Genomic DNA, 20,357 nt, shown 5'->3' with positions numbered 1-20,357 from the left:
AATCCCGACATACATCTCGTGGAAAAGGTAATACGCAAAAAGGGTGACGAGGTTTATGTGAAATGGCTGGGATTTGATGCAACGCACAATTCTTGGATACATAAAAATAATATATTATAAATATGTTAACAATAATACATAATATTAAAGATATTTTACAAATATATAAACAAAATTGTACACTTTATAAAATATACATATAATTTACAATAAATATACATATAATTTTAATTTACAATAAATATACGTAATGTTTTATTTACAATAAATATACATGATTTTTATTTACAATGGTATTTTGTAATGTCCCGACGGTAGCGTGTCGGTGGTTTCGGGTACGATATACCGCTTGTCATCGTACGGACTTAGAGCAATTTTTGTCTCGCGAATAGTGTATACTTCGTGTAATTTAGTTCTTATACAAGACTGCTGACGCGTCATTTCAATCTCTTCGTTCAAACACCGCGTGTAATCGTTGAACGTTATCGTTCTCGCGACGACGTTACTCTTGACACCTTTTACCTTTTTTGTGTCTTTCTTACCATCTACTCGCAACACGTACATTTTTGCCCTAAGCCCGACGAATTCGGTCATGATGGCGCCATTATTTTCATCCTTCATTAAACCCGGTATCTTTTTATTCGCGAGCGGTATACCGTACACATTGTCCACCGCATAATCGCTGGTATCGAATCTGTCGACGTTGCGCTTTATATTCTCATATACATCTTCACACTCGATGTGATATATGAGACTGTCGGTGTCGGTGTACATGACTTTACATTTCTCTCGATACATAGGTATCATATAATCGTGGTGAAACTCGTACAAACATATCTTGGATATGTCGAGTATACACATACCCACGTAGATTGGTTTATTAAATTTCACCTCGAGATTGCGCAATTCAACGGCGATTAGATTCTCCGAAAACACGCTTCTACTATGAAAATTTGGTTTTGCGATCATCGCCTCTGCGCCATATCTTTTATCCCAATGTGTCACGAGCTTAATATTAACGTGATTGCGCACATTTTCCATCGTTTTGCCAAATACCGCATTATTCATTAATTTATATAAATTTTTTTCAAAATCATTTTTCGCGAGTGTTCGGAATTGTGTATTGAGTTTGATATAACTGCGAAACCATGGAGATTGCGAAAACTGTAATATTCGATGTATTTTTGTAACGCGAAGTCCGTGTCGCGTGCATTGCTGCAGGTTGCGGTAATGTATTACGTAACGTTTCTTATCGTATAAGGTTGCGAGCAGCTTATCCTGCCGCTTACCAGGTGGTTTGTCGCGTGTCGGGCAAAACGGTAGATCAGTGTGCGCATCGTGAACACGTTGCGGATACTCGAGATCGACTTCAAGGATCGATGATGTATCAAAATCGGATACGTCGTCGACCCATCGAAAATCTGCATAGGGCAAGGGTTGACACATTGCCCATCCGTACAAATTATTTACATCAAAGTATGTAAGATACGTTGAAGATTTTGATGGGTCATACGACTGAATATACTTGTTATTAGCATGTGCGTATCTGTTGGAACATTAACTCAAACCACCGCGTATTCCGCGTTCGATAAATAAAACCATGTCGATATCCGTAAGCAATTCGAATGTAATATTTGTATGCTTCAACATGGCGTCCCACGTATATCCGGGAAGAGTGTAGTAATACGCGGGGTCGAGCCCATAACTTTTAATACAACTCTCGCGGAAATTTTCAAAAATGTCTGCTAATAACAAGACATCAATTTTGAGATACAAGTCGCTATATTCGCCCAGCGTTCGAATGGAGAACCGCTCCCACACGTTCTCGGCGTGCGCGTAATCGCTCTTGGATATCGTGTCACCGGTCAAGGAACTGTAAAATGATTCGCGCGGCGGTAAACACGTATCTTGCAACCTGTCGACGCAGTCAATATATTTGTACGGAAAGACGCCCTTCCGTGTTAATAAATTGAAATTGTCATTCGATAAATTTTGAAATTCAGATTTTAAAATTTTGAGTTTGTCTTTATTCAAGAATGATGCCAATTTATCGAGACTAGCTGTGAGAAATTTATACGAATCGATAAAACGCAATTTAATATGATGTTTTAATTTCTCTTCGGTAAGATTAACATTTTTCGTAAATGATATATATTTTTCCTTTGTTATTGGAAGTAACTTGATTCCCCCCTCGAACGCTGTAGCTATTTCCTTGATAATGAAGTGCGCGTCGTAACCGGATAAATTATGAAAAACTATTGGAATGCAAAAAGAATCTTTATAATTTAGATTACAATTTGAATGCGCGGGACCTCTGTATCGCCCGGTCAGATGGCAATGATCGCGTACGCGTGTATCATCTTGTACAAATGGTTTCTCGCAAATGTGGCATTGTGTCGCGCTATGAAAATTTTCCTATTCATCAGATGTTAAATTTACCATGGGGACATTAGCTGATAAAATACTTTTTACACGCAGTGCTAAATTTTTAAGTTCTTCGACTAACCAGGATATGCAATCGATATCGCGACGAGAATGATACGCGGATAACGAATCATCGTACGAACAATGTACATAATATGCTAAGCTAAATACTTTGTGATGTTGGTAGTTTCTCTCTTCCTCCGTCTTCTCTAAAACGCACTCCAGATCGGCGTACACGATGAAAGGAAGCCGCTCCTTCCGATTATAGTTGTTGAACGTGAGCCACTTGTCCTTATCGCTCGGTAATCGGATAGCGCACTCGTTCATCTCGCGACAGTCCACCGTATGTGATTGTAACTTGTCGTTCGAGCCAAAGTAGTGCAAACATCTGTAAAAGAAATATTTTTTAATTTTTGTTCAAAGATTTCTGTAATATAATTTATTAAATATATACGTACCGATCGCAGATATATTTCTTGTGTTCTTTTTTGCTCAATTGCGAGCTCACGAGGCGGGATAGATTCTTGATCCACGCGAAATGTCCAACGTTGTTGTCTTCCACGTACAACAGGTTGACGTGTTTGTCTTTTTTCAGCTCACTCAGACGTATCGGGACAATGTTCTTTTCCTCGATACTATATACATTGATTGAGATATTGTTGGCATGTTCGAATTTTTTAATTTGATTCACATTCACTGGAAACTCAATGTCCTGGAGATTCAGCACTGTCGTGTGATGCGGGTACGAAGATTCCCGATAAACATGATCTTCAGCTGGGTATAGAGCGGCGACCACAGACCACGCGAAACACGCATTGTCATTAGATTGCACGTTGATTACTGCTCTCTTCATCGTTATTTCTCGCGGTAATTTTATGCGGCATCCCGCGCGCAATGGATTATATTTATTTATATTTACATTTAAATCGAGTATTCGCGATAATGCCCACTCGCTATCGCATTCTTGAAATTCTTCGAGCGATGCTAGAGTGGACTCGACAACGCGCCGCTCGTACCATTCGCGTAAATCGGATGTGCGAAAGAGTTCATAGTTTCTCGCATTGATACTTTTATTTGCGCATTTATCACCCGTCACAAATTCACCATTGAACACTGTATTAATTTTCACATTAAAGTGTTTTTTCAGCATGGTTTGCACGTGTTCGAGCACAATGTTTTTAGCATCCTCGAAAAATTGACGAGGCTCGATGTAATTATGATTTATAACCGCACCAGTCAATATGCGGCTCTCGAACGCCGTATCGATCTCTCGCCAAATTAATCCGTGTTGCCGCGTGCTGCATCCTGCATCCGCGTGTACAAAACGTGTGCGTAACAAGTTCTTCAATCCCTCGAGTCGTGCAATTCGGGCAATCAGCGATTGTCGAATCCCAATCGATAATCGTGGACATTTGATTCGACTTTGTCCTTCTAATGATTCGATATATTCGTCGCACCGTTGCTCCCACGCAACGTACTCCTCTATCGAATTCACCCTTGCAGATTGCTCGCGTAGATTTCGTTCGGCATTGTTTTCCGCCATATTTCCAAATTTATACAAAAAATTTTTTGCTAACAAGATGTGCTTATTAACAGCTCTTGTCTCGGAACTCTTGGCGAAAATACTGACAGGGTGTGCCTCTTTACCATGATTTTATATTCTATCTTGATGTCTCTTTCCATCATGTGTATCTAAATCTTTATTTCGCGATTTGTCACGTACATTTTGGCTAATGTCGATTATTGCATTTTGTCGTCTAGAGATGATGTCAAATTCCAGGTGTATCGCAAAAGTTTCAAATTACATGCAGCTGCCCAATATTACTGCAATTTAATCATGAGGATTATCCTTATATTTTAGAATTTTGTCATGTTTTGACACGCGCGTTTGAAATCTGATATCTATAGGCGATGTCATCGCGAAGCAGCCGCACATCGGCGCTTGCAAATTTTATATTACGTTGCATTTTTGTGCATTCGGCTAAATCTCACACCTGGTGATGATGTCATCGCGAAGCAGCCGTATATCGGGCTTGAATGGAAAAATTGCAAAAAATTTCGCGTCATCAATAATCCCCACCACATTGCAATTTTGAAACGCTAATACATATTTTAAATATGTTCAATACGTTCAGTATTGCATCGACCACTTGTGTGAAAGGTTCATATAAAAATGTATCCCACTGAAGGAAGCCGCATAAATTATTACGTTCCGATTCAAGATGCTGATGAAACTTCACCGTGTAAGAAGAAATGTAACAAGTAAGTTTTAATTAACGTGAAAAATTTTTATACTTTTTAAATATTTTTTATATTTTTTAAATATTTATATAAATAATATTGTTTTTACTCCCTAGCATTTCATCCGAGTCTCGTCGCGCGGTTCGTATACTCGGAAGACGATACGCCTTAACTCCGACGTCGTACAAATATTTGGACATTGGAATAAACGTTGGAGCTGTATCTTGCGTGGAATTGGTTCTCGGCGATAATCGGGGCAATCAAATAATATTGCCCTTTGAAACGTGGAAATCGCTAATGTAGAAACGTGCGGACTTTGAACGGCTTCTACAATCGGCTGAATTGCGGATTCGAGATTTGACATTCGAAGTGGTTAAAATATCTGATTCGAATATTATAAAAATTGGATTATCAAATAATTCTTTATATATGAAACCGCCAACTCTATTCTATTTATTCGATTTTGAAAAATGTATAGATCATATGTATTACTGGTTATGCGAAAATACGCATATTGTAAATGAAAAATTCAAACAATTTGTAACTGTTTTACAACAGAATAATATCGCTAATATATGCGACGCTACAAAAACTATACATGAAAGTGATATGTTTAACAGCGAATCGCTCATAGATTGCGAGTTATTGACATGTGCTATAAATGATATTCTTCACGAGGCTTGTAATAAATAAGTTATTTTACTAATTATCTATGAATTTAATTATTTATCCCATTCTTTATGCATAAATAAAAACGGTGTAATAGATATGCACAGTTTGCAAAATTTAACTTGCGGGCGCTATCTCTCTTTCAAGTGCATGCGGACGCTATCCCTCTCGCACCGCCTCGCGTATGCTCTCTCTCTCTCGCACCGCCTCGCGCTATCCTTCTCCCACGCCCATAGAATATCATTAGCGCTATCCTTCTCTTACACATTGCGGACGCCTCACGCTATCTCTGTCACACCTACTCGCGGCATTGTACGTTCGCGTTCCCTTTTCCCTGCGGCCCCCGCACCTACCGTTCCGCAGCGTTCCCCCTCCCCCTCACCGCGGACCCCGCGCCTACCGTTCCGCCGCGGTCAACCCCGCGTGACGTCGTTCCGACCCCCGTGACGTCATACCCACCACCCTGACGTCATTCCCACCCCCGTGACGTCATACCCCCCCATGACGTCATACCCCCCCGTGATGTCACCCCCCCGTGACGTCATACCCCCCGCGCCGGTTTCCCCTCGCCCCACACCCCCCCTCAGAGGACCTGGCTTAGAACCGGCCCAGTATCACTACTAACGTGCGTTACGAAAGACCGTTACTCACAGAATGATCGAGGATCACCGGAAGGGTCGATATCGACGCAGGAGCGCGGAAAAGGTCCTGAGAGCGTGCTTATGATTGGATGATAGCATGACGCGATGCTGATTAGATTGATAAGACAAGCTTCGGGATTGGGTTGAGGTCGCGTACAAGAGAGAAAAGGAAGAAAGAGAGAACACTAAAAGAGAAGGACCAGAGTGAGACGACGTTGAGGAGATTGATGTATGGTTACAGTACGCGAGTATAAAATATTATATTTAAAGTATTAGCATTAAATTTAATAATTATTAAATAATAATGTTTTTACTCCATATGCGTTCACTTGTTGCAATATTTTGTAAAAACTAAAAAAAAACTGGTAAAATCAGGACTCGAACGTGCAATGGGCAGCGTTGTAAGCCGCCGCTTTATTCTCTGCGCCACGCTGCTATCTGCTAACCTCTTTCGCTAATTCGGTATAGAAAGCGTACGACAAATTTTTAATGCAAATTTCTCGCGAATGCTTGAGTATTGCGTCGTGCCACTTGTCCATGAATTAGTGGGGGGTTAGTACTAAAACATATTTAAAGTTAAGCGAAGTCCGTGTGTGCACGACTTGGCCCTCCCCTTGTTAGCTCTGCCGGATTTCTCTGACTCTCGCTATCTTAGGGGCCGAGGTTTCTCTTGGCCCCACCGGGTTTCTCCGGTTTCCGTTGCAGGCGGAGCTCGACGTGACACTCAGGCCTGCCGGCAATATCCAGCCGCCCAGCCTCATCGTAGTGATAAGTTGCCTGTAGATATCGCGCCGTAGTCTTAAGCCCGTTAGTTATAACTCCACTAGTTCTAACCGCGCCGTAGGAATAAGCTTGCTAGTAATAAGCCCGTTAGCTATAGGTCCGCTAGTTCTAATCGCGCTAGTAATAAGCCTGCTAGTTATAACCGCGCCGTAATCTTAAACTCGTCTGTTAATAAAACCGCCGTAGAAATTAAGCCGTGTCCACTTCGCGCTATCGCCGCATGCCGCCTTGCGTTTCTCGCCGCTTACCGCGTCACGTCCGCCGCTTTGCACGTCCGCTGTACATCGCCCCGCGCCTGACACCAGCTTTCTGCCTATCGCACGCTGAGCGACATCGCCTGGCCCTGCACGCTGCTTTGTATATATTTGCTTCTAATTAAAATAAACTATCTTTTCTACCTATAATGTGTCTACGCAAGCTTGAATCTTCCCTCCTCTCGAACCCGGACACCGACGAGCCGATCCGAGCGTCGAGCGAGGTGACCGTGTTACAATGTCATGGCATAATTTTTATTCACCGAAATTTCGTTAGGTCATGATATAATTTTAATTCGTGAATTTTTATTGTCGTAGACATAATTTTAATTCACTGAATTATTATGATGGCTTACAATTTATATTCTTGCAATTATTATTATATGTTACAATATAACAAAAATACATTAATATTATCTCATTACATAATAAAAATAAATTAAAATTATGTTTTGATAAAAGTAATTCCACGTAGGCTGTATCTTTCTCTGTCTGTTTTGAATTAATTTTATGTCAAGACGGTTTTAATTCATTTTTATTATGTTACGATATAATGATTTATTCTTTGTATTTTATTCCCAGTATTGCCAGTACTGCCGCAGTATTGAAAAGTATTTCTATTGTGTAATTTTTTTTCTTATATTGCTAGTATTTCGGTATATTTTTTTAAAACATGTTTTCAAAAATTATATATATTTTCTGTATTTAAACACTATACATAGTTTGGTAAAAAAATGTATCAATGAGATCAGGTAAAGAAACAAAATAAATCTATTATTCTTTTTATTTTACATAACAAATAATGTAATAAATGTAATAGTGTTTGGGGAGGGTATCTTCAATTCTCCCCGAATGCGATATAGCGAATTAATCACGAAAAGAGAGTGGACTGTATTTTTATTTGCAAACGAACATTCGAGTAACGCAAGAGAAAGTGACTCACCGCTCGGTGCGTACCTTATAATCTCGTGGCTCGTTCCTCGTCCTGCCTGTCCGAATTCCTCGTCTTAGGTGAGCCAGAAAGAATGCAGGGGAGCAAGCAGGACAAATCAGGCCAAAGCAAGCAGGAATCAAGCTAGCACGTCGAAAAGTGCACCAGAAGCTATGTCCCTCTTGACCTGGAACATCCGTCCTCAAACTGGTATGGGCAGACTAGAGCACTGCGTCTCTTCGTAAGGACCACTGACGAGCGAGTGCCGTGGGTCCCTGCAGGCGTTTTGCAAGCCAAGTAGAAGCTCGGATTTTCGGTGCGAGGATTCATCGATGGATCGATGAGGGCAGCACCGATTAGTGAGTCGATAAAGATCCGCCGGCCGATCTCGATCCACCGACTTCTCGCGCGATAATCGATAAACATGCATATTAAGCAAAGCACAGACAAATGCTTACAATTACTCAAAACCCTAATATTCTATTACAACTACTAATTGTCATGTGATTAAGATTACAACTATCAACTAATGTGAGCGCCAAATAATTAACTCGTAAATAAAGATAAAATAAAGATTTGGTACATTACTATTATATCTATTATATTAAGAGGATGCCGGAGCGACGGCCGAACTCCGACAGGTTAGCGCCCTCATCTAAGCGTAACTAAAATTATCGATAATACCGACCGAAATTATCGATAATATCAATAATTTTAGTTCCGCTGTTACCGATATTAATATTTCTGCATGTTTTATGCATATTTGAAAGAGAATTGTTGAATTCAATATGTTGAAATCGGACAACATCGTGTATTTCTACTGCTCTATTGCCTCGCACGCATATCTAAGCGTATCTAAGCGTATAGATAACAGTATAACATAGACAAGTGTCTGCCTTTATTGCATATTTGAACACAATTGCACACATTACTTATATGGACTTATATATATATATATATATATATATATATATATATATATATATGTATATACAGGGTGTCCCATTTTAAAAGTTCCACCCTCATAACTTTTCAGGATCAACGTTTGAAGGTAAACGACTCGGATAAAAGTTGTAGGGAACAAAGGGGGCTATCTAATAGTGACCTTGTATTTGACATTAAAGGTCATTTTCAAGGTCATTTTAAGGTCAACTTCCGTTTTTTAAATGGAACCTCCTATTTTTCATTACATATTCTTGTAGTTTATCTCGAGAGCTTTCCAAAACACTATAATAAAGTATGTTTTATTAAGTACTTTTTAAGTTATTTTATATTTTAATCTGACATATTTTGATATAAAAAATTAAATATCTCGTAAAATATTTAGTTTTCGATAATCTTACCGTAATACTTTTATGTACAGAATAATGAGATAAATCAATTAGCATAAAAAATAATTGTTTTTAAGAAAATTATTTACAATGTATTTTTTAAAACAATTATTTGTTTTTTTGGCACTAATTGATTTGTCTCATTATTCTGTACATTAAAGTATTACGGTGAGATTATCGAAAATTAAATATTTTACGAGATATCTTATTTTTTATATCAAAATATCTCAGATTAAGGTATAAAATAACTCAAAAAGTATTTAATGAAGAAATACTTTATAGTGTTTTGCAAGATCTCGAGATAAACTACAAGAGTATGCAATAAAAAATGGAAGGTTCCATTTGAGAAATTAAATAATGACTTTTATGTGATCTTGACCACGCTATTTAAGGCTCCTGAGTAGTCGCCGCGGCCATATTAGAATGATGACGTCAGAAGCGAGAAATGACACGCTGAGAATTCTTGCGTGCCATTTTTAAATAAAAAGATATTTTAAAGAAACAAGACTACAGATCGCTTTAGTATACTCGTAAAATTGTCCGAAAACTAAGCTTTTCCTTTGACAATTAATAAATAACTGTAAAATGTGTGTCAAAGTAAGCCTAGTCATACTGGAAAACATGTAGTTTGACAGTTGTCGAAAGAAGTGGAAAATGTTCTTTTTACATAATACTTAACTTGCTAAGCTTAGTTTTCGGACAATTTTATAGGTTTCACAAATACGTTACACATCACAGCATTAGCATAAAGTGAATAATTACGAAATGGCACGCAAGAATAATTTGGGCTGCCAAAACGTCACTTTTCACGCCTCATAGTTCATCGATTTGCAACGTGAGGCGCTGCATAAAAATTCTGACATATGGGTAACACGCTGGTAACTTGTAGCTAACACGTAACATATATATAGTATATATCTTTTATATATCTATTATATAGTGTAGTACTCTATTAGAAAAATACTTGAGCAAAGGAAGGGCGCAATGCTCAGCCATTTCCCAAAAAATTTGATTTTAATAATATTTAAATAATATATTTTTTTATATATAGCTCCGTTAGGTCGATTATTGAGAAGGCGACGTAGCTCGGGCATTAAAGCGGGTGACTACCACGCATCAAACCCGGGTTCAATTCTTGTCCCTGGCAATTTTTTTCTCATTCTTTTTTATACAATCTAGCAACGAATATTTATTCATGTAAAATAAAGTTAATTAAATTAAATTTTTTTTAATTGCACTTTCGGAATTTTCTTTTAATTTTGTAACGATGCACCCCCCATCGTTACCCGGCACGTAGCCAGCCGGAAGTCTGCTGCCCGGCGAACACCAGCCGGGCAGTGGCAGAGGCGCCTAGCGCCCTTTTTTAATATCTCAAACACCGCGGTTGTGATAAACAACCAGGCGGCCGTTATACGGCCGCCGTTACGCCGAAAACCGAGCATAGCCGAGCGCTGCCGGAAGATCCCGAGCGTCACCCGCCGAAACGCCGCGTCGTTTCGCCCAGGGGAAGCGACGCGTTTACCGTAATTTACCCGCCGAAAACAACGCGTTGTTATCCCCACCCGGGGGCGAACGACGCGATTACCGATAGACGCTCGGGTATAAGAAGACAGCGTTTCGGCATCTCGGGACCAGAACGATTCCTGAATCCGCTCGAGCAGTACGCTCCGAGATACCAGAACCGATCCTGAAAGTCGTAGCAACGACGGAACGTGAGGTTGACGTGTTCGCAGCCTCCGCCGAGCATTCTCGGCTTCCGTGCAGTCTCCGAACTCCTGACACAAATCCGACCGACTCAACGAGAGCGGAGTGTTCGCCGCTCTCCTCGACTACGGTCTATCATTCGACCGCTCCAGCTAGCCGGACCGTGGGTTTGCGAGTTCGCTGCCCTGTCGAGTTTTCTCGACTCCGCCACGCTATCCTCAACTCCGCGAACGGAAGCAGGGACGGAGAGTTCTCCGCCCGGTCGAGGGTACTCGATCTCCGGTCGCATTCCCCGACCACTGGGAACACGCGATTAATCCCGCGATCACGATCGAAGCCACATTAATATTAGCGAATTATAATTATCGCGCCGAAATACCTATCACATAATAGTTCATTCTATTCCGCGCGCCGTCAAAATAAACACGGCCTCGCCGTATACACGCCGACCGACCGCGCCCAATTTCTTGCGCGTCTCGCGCGCCGTCAAAATAAACACGGCCTTGCCGTACACGCGCCGACCGACCGCGCCCGATTTCTTGCGCGTTTCGCGTGCCGTCAAAATAAACACGGTTTTGCGAATATTGTAAGCGGTTCGATATATCGAACATCGCGCACCGAATAATCTACGCGCATTATATCTAGCGCGTTGCACCATCCACCGCACGCTCACTATTGTAAATCGACCATTGCCGAAAGAGGCAAATAAAAGACAATATCGAAATCTTTTCGTGTGTCTCACCTTTTCACGAGCCCTGATCCCGACCGAGCTTATCCACGCACTCGCGAAAAGTGACCCCGTTACAATTTATTCAATTTAATTTATTCAATTTTAATTTATTATTTTATACATTCTATCCAATACAAAACAAAGTAAATAAAACGCCACTTTTTGAACATAATTATAATTTAATACAAAATTACAACAAGTAATTACGACAAGTATATCATCCAAATAATTGTAACCGATCTGTAGAGAATGTTGATGTTAGCGATAATAAGGATGAATAAGTTTTGACACATTTGTTTGTAATTTTGTATTAAATTATAACTATGTTCAAATAGTGGCGTTTTATTTGCTTCATTTTATATCGAGTAGAATGCATAAAATAATAAGGTTGTAAGTTTAACAAAAATTATGCCCAGTTTCATGAATAAATTAAAAGAAAATTGCCTTCCGAAAGTGCAAATTAAAAAAAATTTAATTTAATTAACTTTATTTTACATGAATAATATTCGTTGTTAGATTGTATAAAAAAAGAATGAGAAAAAGAGTGGCAGGGACAAGAATTGAACCCGGATTGGATGCGTGATAGTCACGCGCTTAATACCCGAGCTACACCGCCTTTTCGCTAATTGATATAACGGAGCCAGATATATGGAAAGCCATATTGTTTAAATCATTTTCTTGGAAATGGCAGAGCATTGCGCTCTATTCCTTTCCTCAAGTATTTTTTTAATAGAGTACTACACTATAAAAGCCTTTTTCAATTCGGTGATCCCAAAGTCGCATCCTCCCCTGCTAGTCGCAGGAACGTGCGCATCATAAATATAATAGCACAATACTCTAGTAGTAAAGGTTCTCATTAAAATTTTGTATTCTGTGGGCCTGTCAGGATAGCCCGTGTATAGGATGAGATGATATAATTCGAATTAAACAGATAAATAGACAAGGGAGGCGAATGTTTTTATTGCGAACGATTTATTTGCGAGGATGTTGTCGCCTATTGCCCGTGTCGTATCTGTTATTGCCGATATCGCTGGATTCTCGCTCCGAGGTTCTTCTTATTGTTCTTACGACGAGGAATCTTTTTGGTCTCCCTGGGACTCCGAAATCGCGAATATTTATATTCTTTCTGCGCTAAGTGTATCCCCGCTCCCCGAGGTCGAACCAATCGCCGGGCGATAAATAACAAAGATTTGATTTGCTAATTCGAACGTTCGTACGTGCGCTATGTCTCGAATCGAGCTCTCGTCGTTATACAATATCAATAAACAAATAATAACGTCCCGGACAAAACGCTAAGTCAATATATATAAAAATTATATGCCTACAGTTCGGCCATTCTGACATTTTGGCCGTCCCGGTCAAACGCCAAAGAAAACAAGTCTTGATTCCGTTCGCAAAAAGAATCGCGTTATACATAAAATAAAATAACGTCGAATTTCTGGTCAATGTATATAAGGGCGCATTTGATCTGGCGCTGATATACCGGTATACGGTCGTTGAGTCAGCTGAAAGCCCTCAATATCGGAAATGACGTAACGGTCGCAATCAAAAACTTTTTTTATTACATACGGACCTTTAAATCTAGGTATTAATTTTTTGTTGATCCCTGGCGTAGTCTCTGTATTTCGTATTTCCACGTAATCGCCGACTTTATATTCGCGCGCTGGTTTTCGTCGCAAATTGTATCTTATTTCATTTTTATGCTGCGTTTCGCTGATGTTCGCTTGAGCTTTCTCTCGCCACAAATCGAGATCGCGTTCGGAATTATCATTTAAATTAATTAAACTACGCAACAAATCATTTGAATCTCCTCGCTGCTCGACGCCAAACAATAAACAAGCAGGAGTCTCGCCGGTCGCACGACAAACCGTATTATTTAAAGAATACTCGACTCGTTCCAAAGCACGGCCCCATTTACAGGGTGTCTCGCTCGATTTCGCCAACATTGGGGTTATTATTCTGTTAAATCTTTCTACCTGTCCGTTTGCTCTCGGCGTGCTTACCGCAACTAAAATGTGTTCTATATTGTTGAATTTTAAATATTTCTTGAACACGTCAGATGTGAAACAAGTTCCCCTGTCCGAAATCAAGCGTTTCGGTTTGCTATACGCGCGGAAATATTCACAAAGATGTCTTATTGATTCCTCCGTCGTTGTTGATTTACACGGATAGAGCCGGATAAATTTAGTGAATGCGTCAATAATAACAAGCAAATGACGATAACCTTTACCGGTCTTTTCCAAAGATCCCATGTGGTCTATATGTATAGTTGCGAAAGGCAAGTTTTCCTTTGGTATATTATGCAAATATCCTTCCGCTTTACCGCTTGGCGGAGAAAATTCAATGCACTTTAAACAATTGTTAATATATTCTCGTACTTTATCGCGCATTCGTGGGAACCAATAAACCTTTGCTATATTATTGATTACTTTATCAATTCCCACGTGACCAAGATCATCGTGACAGGTTCGAATAACATTCGCTTCCATTAAACGCGGAACATAAAATAATAATTTCTTATTTTTGTCTTTTCTATATACTAATCCATCGCGCAGCTCATACTGTTTTACATCGCCTGTTTCTAATTCGCTGCGGATTTTAAGAATCTCTTCGTCGCGATCTTGACAGACGGATAAAGTTCTTTCGAGCGTACTACCCTCCAACACGAGTATGCTGTGGCAGCGGCTAAGAGCATCAACGTGAGCCATTCGCTTTCCCGGACGATGAACAATCTCATAATCATAATTTTGTAGAAAAAGAGCCCAACGCGAAATTCGAGGATTTATATCTTTCTTACTCAACGTGAGACGGAAACTATCGCAATCGGTAATAACTCTAAACCTGCGTCCCGCGAGATATATGTGGAATCTTTTTAACGCGTATACAACAGCCAGACACTCCAACTCGAAGCTGTGATATCTCGATTCCGTCGGCGTCGTCCGCTGGCTCCAAAACCAAGTTGGACGCCACGTATTATCATTCTGCTTTTGGAGCAGAATTCCGCCGAAACCGCTCGCGCTTGCGTCACAATGTAATTCCGTCTCCGCACGCGGTGAATATATGGCTAATATTGGCTTGTTAGATAAACGCTCCTTGAATGCTTCGAACACAGCATTTTCTTCCGAACTGAATTTAAAAACGGCATTCTTTTTAACCAGCTCATACAATGGTTTCGCTAACACCGAAAAATTAGGAATAAATCGGCGAAAATAACTAGCAAGTCCGACAAATCTGTGTACATCCTTAGCATTGCGCGGTATCGGGTAATTCAAAACAGACTCGATGTTTTCGTCGCTCGGTCGAATGCCATGCCCGCTCACACAATAACCCAAATAACGAATTTCAGTTTGTGCAAAACAACACTTGTCTAATCGAAATTGTAAATGGTGCTTGCCTGCTATTTCAAAAACTTCGGACAAAACTTCGATATGCTCGCTCACATCTTCCGTCGCGACCAACAAATCATCCAGATACAATATTATTTTATTTCCTCGAACCAACGGTTCAAACACGGCATGAATATAACGCTGAAATACACGCGGTGCGTTCATTAAGCCAAATGGCATACGCAAATATTTGTATTGGCCCAAAGGAGTCATGAATGACGTGAATTTAACGGATGCCTCGTGCATCTTTACGTGGTGAAATCCGTCTTTCAAATCCAAGATCGTGAAATATCTTTTATCTCGCAAACGATCAATATTATCGTCGATTAATTCGGTCGGGAAATTATCGCGTATCATAATTTTATTTAACTCACGGTAATCAATACATAATCGAAAGCTATTATCTTTTTTCTTTGCCAAGACAATAGGGCTAGCATATGGCGAATTACTAGGTCGAACAATAGTTTTTTCCAAAAGATCGTCTAAGATTTTACGCAAAGCTTCCTTGTCCGCGAACGATAATCTCCGTGGACGCATACTTATCGGTTATTCGTGTTTAAGCGCAATAATCATTTCAAAATCCGGCACGCGTTTCTCCGCTCGAAGATTATTTAAATAACAAGATTCATAGATCCTGCGAATCTTTGCAGCCGCATCTTCGCCGACAACCGGATTAATTCGTAATTCATCGTGTGAGCGAACAAGACCATCACCGTATTCGATGTGCATCATTTGGTGAACAACTCGCGCTTCCTCCGCGTTCACAATCTCGAGATTCTTTCCCAATGTCACACGCAGTGACGGATGACTCAAAAAATCTCTGCCTAGTAGCGCATTGTACGCCATGGTATCATGCGGGACAGTATAAAACTTTAACCTCACGCGTACACCCTTTACATCTAGATCAGTGTAAACGACACCGTTAATTCTCAGCCGCGAGCCATTAATTCCGCAAAATTGACCGACGTTTTCGTCCGCAAGTAAACGCGAGTCGCCTCGAATTATCTCGTCCTTAATAAGACTAATCGGAGAGCCCGAATCGATCATCGCATCAAGAACATAATTATCCGTACCGCCGCTCTCATTTTTGGCTACGACTTTAACAACAAACATATAAGGCTTTAACAACACAGCAGATTGTACAACATTAGCCGACGTAATTCGCGCAGAGTCATTTGACATTTCCGCCGCCGTGGACCGATTTTGCTTCGGACATTCCCTCGCTAAATGTCTCGGCGATCCACACGAATAACAAGCCCGTTTCACCGGCGATCACTTACACTGGGTTGCGATATGCCCCATCTCATGACACCGGAAGCACTTCATCTGTTTTCCTCTTGTCGACGTCTCGATCCTTCCTCCACCGGTCATCCTCGCTCCCTCCTTCCTTGGCTTGGTATCGATTCTCCTATGGTTCATTTGGATTTTTTCGAACGCCTTTAATAACTCCGTCCCCGATCGAAAGTTCATGAGGCGCGCCTGATCCTGCAAACGTGGATCTGTTACTCCCTCAATGACGTAATCCAGCAACTCGTCTTCCGCGATCGGTGTGCGGTTCGCGAGGATTACTTTTTCATGGTAGTAATCGCAAAACGGCTCGTCTCCTCTCCATACGCGGGACTCAAATTCTCTTCTTAACGACAGCTTCCCTGGCCGCAAATCAAACATCAACTCCATTTCTTGCAGGAGATCCTCCAGGTTTAACGTCACGTACTCGGCTTTCGAATAAAACCACGATAACGCACGGCCCTTCAGCCGAGAGCCAATCAACACTTTCATCGAATTCTCGTCTAGTTGATATGTGCGTCTCAACAATTCCAGTTGCTGCTTCCATCTCCAGAAAGTACCGTCCGTCGCATCAAATTCAGGCAGCAACTCCTTGATGCCTCTAACGCCTCCAAACGCCGAAATAGTGCTGCCACTCGTCATCGCCGTCATCGTCGATGCGCTCCGCATTATCTCCACTTCTCGTCGGAGCAACTGTTGCTCCCTTTCCAAAATCGCTCGCTCTCGACGTAGCAAAGTAAGTTCCCTTTGCATCGCATCATCGCTGTCCTCCGACCTTGATGCCGTCGCGCTTGCTTGATCCTCTCGTCTCAGAGTATTGTCACCGGTCTCCGCTCCCCCGGCGGCATCGTCCCGTTCGCCAGCCACATGCACGTCAACCAAAGTCGCGGCGCCGTCCGAACGCGCCGCTCATCCCCGCTGCTCGCAGAGCCTCTCCCATGCAGCCGGATCATTCTCCTTCAACCGCCGGATAAGTTCGACCTTTGTTCCTCCCGTAGATATTCCTTTCTCGCGAAGAACCTCTCTCAATTCGGCAATGGTAAACTCGTTTGCTTGATACGACTCCATTACTGTCACTCCGTTATTCAAGTCCGTTAATAATCTCGATCGATATACCGCCGCGTGACTCGACGTTCGCAACACTCACGAATTCAAAATATCGACCGTCTTTATTTGTGCTCGCGCCTCACACGGTATCTCGTACTGCCGAGAAATCTCAAATTGCTTACCTCGAGCAGAATTCACGGAACTGGGTGCAGTGTCTGTATCCCGCTTCTGATAAAGCTGTGGGCCTGTCAGGATAGCCCGTGTATAGGATGAGATGATATAATTCGAATTAAACAGATAAATAGACAAGGGAGGCGAATGTTTTTATTGCGAACGATTTATTTGCGAGGATGTTGTCGCCTATTGCCCGTATCGTATCTGTTATTGCCGATATCGCTGGATTCTCGCTCCGAGGTTCTTCTTATTGTTCTTGCGACTTTTTGGTCTCCCTGGGACTCCGAAATCGCGAATATTTATATTCTTTCTGCGCTAAGTGTATCCCCGCTCCCCGAGATCGAACCAATCGCCGGGCGATAAATAACAAAGATTTGATTTGCTAATTCGAACGTTCGTACGTGCGCTATGTCTCGAATCGAGCTCTCATCAATAAACAAATAATAACGTCCCGGACAAAACGCTAAGTCAATATATATAAAAATTATATGCCTACAATTCAATATTTTATTTTGTATTAATAACAAAAATAATTATTATTCTATTATTAATTACGTATATGTACGTTCTATAACAATTTAAAATATTTATGTTTTATGGTTATCAAAGTATTGTGCTATCACATTTGTGATACGCACTTTCTTGAGACTAAGTGATGCGCTCCTTAGTTACGATTTACGATGCGGTGATGCGTTGCTAAGGAGTGAGTGATAAGAAGGGAGCAGTGAGCAGTAGGCGTGAGCTAAAAAATCCAGCCGAAAGTTACATATAAATCCCGGTTCACTTATATCAGTGCTGCTGGGATTTACTTGCACATTTCGGTCCGATTCCGTGGCTCACGCCTATTGCCTCCCACTCACCGCTCGTGCGTTAGCAACGAGTCGCCAGATATGCGTAACTAAAGACCGCGACGCTTCGTCTCAGGAGCGTTTATATGTAAGAATGCCCAAATATAATAATAAGACAATACTTTTCTAAATACACCGCGAAAATTCTTAGTATTAAAAGTTTTTCTTCAATATTTTATAATTCATTGATATAAAATATTGAAGAAAAACTTTTAATTATAGAAAAGTATTGTCTTATTATTATATTTGGGCATTCTTATATACGGACGCTCCTGAGACAAAGCGTCGCGTTCCTTAGTTATGCGTATCTGGCGACTTGTTGCTAACGCACGAGCGGTGAGTGGGGAGCAATAGGCGTGAGTCATGAAATCGGACCAAAATGTGCAAGTAAATCCCAGCACTGACTTATATGATAAGTCGTTGAACAGGGTTCTTATTCCTACCGCAGCATCTTTATTCCTATGTTGCCACCGTCAACTCGAAGTTTCACGGTGACTACTCAGGAGCCTTAAGATCGTACTAATATTACTATGTAATACGCTATTCAAAATCCTACAACTTTTGTATGAAATTTTTTTTCTCCGATACGGATAAAGTTTCGAAAACGGCCCGGCTCCGATTTCGATGAAACTTTGTGAAAACCTAGCAAGCAAAATGATGCAAACTTTGCACAAAGTTTGCAGCAAACCCCGAGCATGTCTTTACAGCAAAATTGTAACAAGGTGTGTCCGGATAAAGCTTAGCTTTTGCTGGCAAGGCTTGTCGCAATAGTGTGATGCACATTTTACGCAAATAATAGAGCACCTTGCCGAGCACGACATGACAGCAAATTTGTGGCAAGAACAGGACAAACCTTGCTGTACACGGGATGATAGCAAATTTGTGACAAGAATAGGGCAAACCTTGCCGTGTACGGCATGATAGCAAATTTGTGATAATTCTCTGTATAGGATGATTCAGAAACTCTGCGACCAACTCTGAGGAACGATAAATCTGGAGAGGAATATTTTCTGAGAAGCAATCCATCATATTTTCTGACGCGTCGTTTAAGAATATGCGACCGAGCAGACAAGAGTCTTAGGTGGCAATTATTATAATTATGAGATGATGATAATATATGAATAATTTAAAATGAATTCATAATATAATGAATATATGAATTTTATATATATATATTGTAACCGTATATTTCTTTTAAAATTATTTAATTAATAATTATCTATGCGGCGGGCGGTTCTCCGATGCCCACGGTACACCTTCGGCGCGTATTCCGAATATCGATCTCGCGATCCACAAAAATTCCCGGAATCACAAATACTAAGTTGGGCGCCAGGCACGGCAGGCCGCACCATTCACGAAAAACGCAACACCAAAAATAATCGCGCGATCGATAATTAACGCGACGGCAAAATTCCGCGGCTATTCAGTATACCCAAAATGGTAGAGGGGGGGGTTCGGGGAAGACGGGAGAAATCTTGAGAGTCGAGAACATGGGAGCCAAAATGAGCATTCGGTCGGTTAAAACAAAGATAACAATAATATATTTAAAATGAAAGAAACAAGAGTATAGAGTAGTTCGTATAAATAATAGCCTGGAATGACAGTAAGTATGTTACAGGCGAATAAGATATATTATCTCCGCGGAGATCGGCACGACCGTGCGCAACAGTATCAAATTACCGGGCGTCTTACGCGCTTTAACTCGACTCTTCGGCCGCGAGGATTTCCGCCGTACGAGACTTAATTAGGCCGCGACAGCTAAAGAAATCTCTCGTATACGCCGGTAACTACTTTACGCACGCCCGTGAATCCGCTTCGATATAATAGAAAATACCAGATTACGCGACTCAAATCGGTCCGTTGGTCCGGCTCGCGGTAAGCCGATATATGTCTCGATAACAATGACG

The 20,357-nt window shown here is 41.0% G+C and overlaps 1 pseudogene; it reads right to left on the bottom strand.

Moving 5' to 3' along the window:
• Positions 1 to 15,633: 15,633 nt before the first annotated feature.
• LOC138942989 (uncharacterized) lies at positions 15,634 to 17,449 on the bottom strand (annotated as a pseudogene).
• Positions 17,450 to 20,357: the final 2,908 nt, after the last annotated feature.

The sequence above is a fragment of the Polyergus mexicanus genome, unplaced genomic scaffold (genome assembly GCF_030449975.1).
Source record: "Polyergus mexicanus isolate NDT 795.1 unplaced genomic scaffold, iyPolMexi1.0 SCAF_24, whole genome shotgun sequence".
NCBI classification, from domain to species: Eukaryota; Metazoa; Arthropoda; class Insecta; order Hymenoptera; family Formicidae; genus Polyergus; species Polyergus mexicanus.
Note: the sequence above shows the minus strand (reverse complement) of the source record. Positions and strands in the feature narration are given on the sequence as shown.